Raw genomic sequence first — 6,967 nt, forward strand, 5'->3', positions numbered from 1 at the left:
GCTCCTCCTCTGGGAGGGGTAATTCCTGAATAACCGGTTTAATTTCTTGTTGGAGATTTTTTTACAATATGTTCATCTTCCATAGCTTTTAATAAAGAGTACACAACCAACCAAATAGCCCAAAAACGTAAAGGGATTTTTTCATCCTGTCGCATAGCCTTTTTTATATTAGCTCTCGCCCTCCTCCATAATTTTACATCCAAAGTTCCTTCATCTGGGAACCAAGGATTATATTCTTTAATTGTATGAACACACATATCCAAGTCAGCTGACCTGAGCGATATGTCATACATAGAAAGTAAATGCTTAAGAATTTTTAAGAAAGGAGAAGAGAAAGATTGTCCCATTTCCCCGTAATAAATATTTACACTCACCTCTCCTAAGCGACCTTCGGGGTCCCTGTTTGGGTGCCACTTGTTGTGTCTAGTGTACTCTGAACCCCGGGAAGAGGCACACACACACCAAGTCAGGACATGGGGGGGTGCAGTGCGAAGAAAAGAAACAGCAGACACGGCAATTGCAACTGCATTGCACTGCACACCAAGTCTTTATTCCAGGATTCTTATATAGCAAACCAGGTCAACTCACAGAGCACAGACGATTATCTTGAAAAAGCATTCTTTGTGACAAGATTTGTGACCAACTACAATGTTTATCTCAACTCTCTAAGTTAAACAAGCAAAACCAGTTCTTCTAGCCCCACTAACCCAGGAGGAACTCAATTAGCCCAAGAATGCACTCCATTAGCCCAAGAATGCTTTTAATTATGTTTGTTCTTTCTAGCCACCTGAAGGTCGGCCACCTCCTCATGACTCTGCAAACAAAGCCAAGTCACACAGCATGGGTTCAGAGGGGGGAACATGTTCCCTCACTGGGGTCGGGCCTTCCCGCCCCGTCTCTGTCCTGCGTACCAGGGGCTACTGTTTATTGCAGGTCACGAGGGGGCCAGAGCCTCAAAGTAACTCCTCATCCTCCACACCCTTTTACTGTTTTGTTTTGTTTTTCTTTAAGTAAAAAAAAAGAACAGAAATAAAAACTAGGAAAAAAAAAGATAAAAATGACCCCAATCCACAGAACAACAACAGAAAGAAACCACCAGGTAGGATAAGCAATTTAAAAATGGGAAAATCAGACAGTAAACAAATGGAACATAACATGGCAAAGTCAAGCCAATACATGTCAGTTAAATCCATAAATGTAATTGGACTCAATTCACCTTTCAAAAGAAATAGGATGACACAATGGATCATGAAACATGATCACACATCATGATGTATACAAGAAACACATCCAACCCAACAGGAAACTCATAGATTAAAAATCAAAGAATGTATAATAGTATTCCATGCAACAGCAACACACAAAAGAGCAGGGGTAACTATTCTATTTGCAGACAACGTGAACTTCAAACCTAAAATGATTAAAAGAGATAAAGAAGGTTACTACTTATCCATTAGTGGAAAAATTCAAGAGAAAAAACCAACAAAAACATTTATGCACCAAGTACAGAAGCACCCAATTATATAAGACAAATACTAATGGACATGCAAAACCAAACATATAAGAACACAGTTATAACAGGGGACCTTAACACTCCATTGTTACAAGGAGATAGATCAACTAGACAAAAAGTCAGCAAAGAAATACTAGAACTGAATCATATTTGTGAGCAATTGGACTGAGTAGATGTTTACAGAGTGTTCCACCCACTCACAGCAGAATAAACATTCTTCTTGGTTGCACATGGGACATCCTCCAAAATGGGCCATATATTACTCCCTAAAATATTCTTAAGTAAATGGAAAGGTATTGAAATTTTCCCATTCTAAATATCTTACCATAATACACTGTATTTTGAAATCAATGGCCAAAAAATCCCTGCAAAACCTGCATAAATATATGGAAATTAAATATCAACCTTCTGAATAAACAGTGAGTTACAGATGACACTAAAGAATAAATAATACAATACCTATGATACAGTGAAAATGCAGATACAACATACCTTAACCTATGGGATGCAATGAAAGCAGTCCTAATAGGGAAATATATAGCAATAAATAGTCACATTAAGAAAATGGAACAAACACAAACAAATAACCTAATTCTACATCTCAAGCTTCTAGAAAAGGAAGAGCAAGTTAAACCCAAGGCTCATAGAAGAGAGGAAATTGAAAAGATTAGAGCAGAAATTAATGCAATTGAAACTAAAAAAAAAAAATAATTAATGAATCAAAGAGCTGGTTTTTTTTGAGATAATAAACAAAATTAATAAACCCCTGGCCCATTTTCTTAAGAAAAGGAAAAAAAAAAACCACAAACCTATGCAATAAGGATGAAAAGGAAGGAAATTACTACAAATATCATGGAAATTCAAAAGATCATGAACATCTACTTTGAAAATCTCTACTCACATCGTGTGGAAAACACAGAGGAAATGGACAGATTTCTAGAAACATATGAACTACCGAAGCTCAGTCAAGAAGATATAACAATTTTGAATACCCCAATATCAATTACTGAAATCAAAAACATGATTAAACCTTACCAACAATAAAAGCTCAGGTCCTGATCGATTCAAGGCTGAATTCTATAAGAAACTTAAAGATTTATTGCCAATAATCCTTAAATTCTTCAATGAAATTGAAAGAGAAGTCCTCCCTAACTCATTCTTAGAGATATCACTCTGACACCAAAACCAGAGAAAGGACCAAACAAAAAGGAGAACTACAAACCAGTCTCACTAATGAACATTGATGCAAAGATTCTCAGGTGAAATATTAGCAAATAGAATGCAGCAAATCTGAGGGTAGCTTTTGAGGGGCCAGATTTTATGAAGGTTAAGAATCATTCATGTTGGAATGCTCCAGAAGGTGATTTGGCACAGAAATTCTGTGCATTAATATTACAGTACAAAGGAATCTTTGATATCGTGAAAAATCTCCTCACAAAAACTTGTTCCAGATAGCTGATGGGTGTCCTAGAAGCAGGGAAGGCAGATATACAGAAACAAGGTGTTGTTTTATTTCACTTCCATCCCTTCCATTAATTTCAAGTGGGAATGTACTAGAAAGGCTTGCTCAATAACTGAACTCACTCTGAAAGTGTAGATGAAGCAAAGTCCAAGGTGTATGTTTCTGAGCCAAGTGTTCTGGGCTTGAGTTAATACTCAGGAAATCCAGTCCCTCTAAAGCTCCCCTCAGGAAGAAATCAATGGTTCCTCCAGAATTCAGTTCACAGCCTGCGATGCCCTGGATCTCAAAGGGGTCTGTGGAACAGGAAAACAGAGAGGTATTTTTAACAATAAAGATAAAAGAGAAAGGTAGATAGAACTAAAAATACCTGCAGCACTAAGAAAGTCTCAGTAAACCATATCAGAATGTTGCATACAAGTTGTGGAGGGATGGTGCAATGTATAGCAAGGCAAGATGAGAGAAGAGAGGCAGAAGGTAAAGAAGGTACAGAGCAGTCATAAGTACAACATTCCACAATGAACCGCCGGGTAACCTGGAGAGGAAAGATTAGGGAAACAAGAACAAAAATAAGTTTTCATTAAAAGGGAAAGCAGTTTCTGCTTTGCAAGAGAAAAGAACTGGAGATGGAAGACAGTAATGGTTGCAAAAATGTATGAATCTATTTAACACAAACAACTGGTAAAAATGTTAAAGTTGTGTGTTTTATTGAGATTTCATGAATGTGCTTTACACAAGAGATTATAGATAAAAGGAGTAGATTGGGGAAATGCTAATGTCTTGTTAAAGGCAGAAAAGATAGGAAACTGTATGGAAAAAATTAAGAAAATAAAAACTTACCAGCGCCTATATAACTATAATATATATAACCCAAAACAATCAAAAAAGGCACTAGTATTTCCAAAATGATTCATGCAGTGGAGATGGAGTATCCTGTTGGATGAGAAAGGCAGACAATATCATATGAAATCATAAACACACATGACCCCATCCTTGCTTAGCCCTCATATGTATGCTTCCTACTCTAAAGGGCTTTCCTCTTCTCTCACCTCTCCTTCCCACTACTAAACCTCTCTTCTCATTATCACTCCCTCACTTCTTTGCTTCATTTAAGCCTGGTACAGCCTCTCATCATTTCCAGCATGATCCCCATCTTTTCTCATCCCAGTAGAGGTTGATTCCTGCCCTCCAAGGTTGCATGCTTCAGGTGGCAAAACAGCATAGTAGCCTCCTCAGCTACCACATCCACAGTTGTTCAGAGATACCATGTATCATCAGCGTTGGGCAGCACGTACCCTCTCTGAGTTTCATGCTGCTCCTGCTCATCCTGCACCCATGACACCCACACAGACTTTGGGTAGAAGCCAGAGATATGGCACACCAGCTGCAGATGGCCAGTCACATGGCTTCATCTCTGGGACAGCCAGGCCCTAGGTTTCACTGGGGCAGAAACAAGATAGGTAAGTTTCAGATTATGACTCTAACCCACACCATGTTAACTCTGACCCCTCCACCCTTTGAGAATATAATAATTTATTAAGGAAATTTCTCAGGTATCTTTCTACTTTTTAAATAAAGAAAGTGACACAAAGTAAAACAGAGCAGGGCTAATCTTGCTGATTCAGGTCCAACTTATGGACACTTAAGAGAAACTTAGGGTAGAATTATACAAGGAGCATCTCTATCATGTCATAAATACCTATGTACTGAGAGATGAACATGCAGAAAATCTTCACCCAGGAACCCTGCTCTGGGGAAGGCCAACATGAATAATACTTGATACTCACAAAATCCAGTCCCCTGCAAGCTCCCCTCAGGAAGCTTATAGTGGCAACTCCAGAATGGAACTCAGAGTGGTGCCCTGAATCTCAAAGGGGTCTGCACAGAAGGAAAACAGAAAGATGTTATTAAACAGCAAACAAGAAATAAAAAAATGTGGAAGGGACCCAAAATGTTGGATTTGAGTGGGGACAACTGTCAAGGATCAAATAAATATAGTACTTAGAGAGTCTCAGAAAGAGCACTGGAGGGAGACACACTTGGTGGGTAAGGAATATGGTGGTAAAATGGGAGAAGAAAGGCAAAGGCTGAGGAAAATTCAAGGGAGCCACAAAAAAACACTCCATAGGAAGCCAAGTGTCATTCAGAGAGGAGACCATGGGGAGGAGAACACTGAATGCATGGGTGAAATAAAGAAGCTCCATTTTAGATCACTGAAGCCAAGACTAAGAATATGAGAAGTTTCACCAGACCCAAATTGCCTGCGGAAGTAAAAAAAGTGTCCTCTTCCTTTACTAGAGAAAGGTGCAGAGCAGTAAGAGTAGGGAATATATTTGTGGAAGGCCAAGTCCAGGTGGGAGACTGTTCTAATCAAATGTTTGCAGGCAGTTAGGTGAAGTAATGAAGAGGCAAAAGATCAGAGGGAACACTGCCTAAACCAAGAGATAAAGTCACTGTGAATGTCCCCAGTGTCTGAGAACTACAGTCACATTCTATCTGAAATTCACTTGCAAGTTCTTCCACTTCTGAGATGAATCCAAAGAATTAGATTTGGAATATCTCCTCCAGCTCAGATATCTCTTCATTACTAAGATTGCCCTGAGACCAGGGAGTCAGCAATATGAAAGTTCCTGAGGCATTGTCCCACCAGTGAAATTGCAAATCACCCAACCAGCCTGAGCCTTCATTTTGTGCCCAGTTACTGTTGATGAAGGATGTGATTTGGTTGACATGGAAAGTGGTTGAATCCTGGAGGTCTATGGAGAAAAGAAGGATAAGATGGTAACCCTTGTTTATAATAGCTTGATTCATAATTGTTAAATCTAGGAAGCAGCCTGTTTGTCTATCAATAGTCAACCAGACAAAGAAAATGTGGTGTTTAACAGCATGAGGAGTCTCCCATTATGAATCATAAACCAGTCATTTGTAGGAAATGAATGCATCTTGCATTCATAATATTGAAGTGAAATAAATTGATACAGAAGCTTAAATATTAAATGTATTCTCTTATACAAAAAGCCCAGTTATAAATACAAAAGAGGACAAAAATAGACAATAGGAAGTAGAAAGATAGATCTTTCTCAAATGGAAAAAGTATCAAAAGATAGAATAAGGTTGGAGAGAGGAGAGAGGAAAGGAATAAAAAGAGAAATTAGGATGAGTTATATACATGACCCAGTTCCACAAAGAATGTAAATATGCACGATAAACAATTCCTAATAAAACTAAAGTTTTAAAAAATAATAATGATATAAGAAAAAAAAGAGAGAATCAGGAAGGAAAATAAGAGCATGTACAGAAAACAAAACCCCAAAGACTGTACAACCTACAAGGCTTGACACATCTGAGAGCCCCAAAACCTCAGGTTCCAGTCCCAGCCACCAAAATAGTGGAAAAGCCCTGAAAAAAAAGGAGAGTACCAGCCTGCAATGCACTTAGGTAAGCACAGGCTGCCTTTATGCAGACCCCATGCACCAGGGCCAGCAGCTGCCAGAGCTCCTCTTACCGTCCCAAGTGTCACCAGCTAGGAAGCGAACTATAAGCAATGCCAGTGATACGAGCAGCATCTCTCTAAGAGAAGACTTCAGTCTCTCAGCTTGTGTTTGATCTCTGAGTTTGGCAACTATTTTGCTCTGTACTCTGTAGTAGTGACTTGCTCTCTCTTCCAACTGACAATCTTTTCCTCATAGAAATTTGGCATCAGTGAATCATTTGCCTCCCACGCTCCAGGTTCTCCTACTCCATCTTTCATTTCCCCTGTGGCCCTCACTTACAGACTGGCTCTTGTCTTTCTGAATCCTAGTTTCTCTCCCTGTCCTGAGCTCTCTTCATATGAGCTTAGAAAACTACTTAATGTGGTACAAAAGGTCCTTCTACTTGCATGAGCCAGATCATTTACAGATATGGAGGTTGAGGAAGTGATATTAGATCCCTTCTCAGCCTCTCACCTGCTTTGGCCCAGAAAGTTACTCATCATTTATCCATGCACCTAAGCA

The 6,967-nt window shown here is 39.1% G+C and overlaps 1 pseudogene; it reads right to left on the reverse strand.

Annotated features, from left to right (window-relative positions):
• Positions 1-4,131: 4,131 nt before the first annotated feature.
• On the reverse strand, positions 4,132-6,538 carry LOC100734616 (T-cell surface glycoprotein CD1b2-like; annotated as a pseudogene).
• Positions 6,539-6,967: the final 429 nt, after the last annotated feature.

This window comes from Cavia porcellus, unplaced genomic scaffold (genome assembly GCF_034190915.1).
Source record: "Cavia porcellus strain 051 isolate PalLab524CR breed Dunkin Hartley unplaced genomic scaffold, mCavPor4.1 scaffold_7, whole genome shotgun sequence".
Taxonomy (NCBI): domain Eukaryota; kingdom Metazoa; phylum Chordata; class Mammalia; order Rodentia; family Caviidae; genus Cavia; species Cavia porcellus.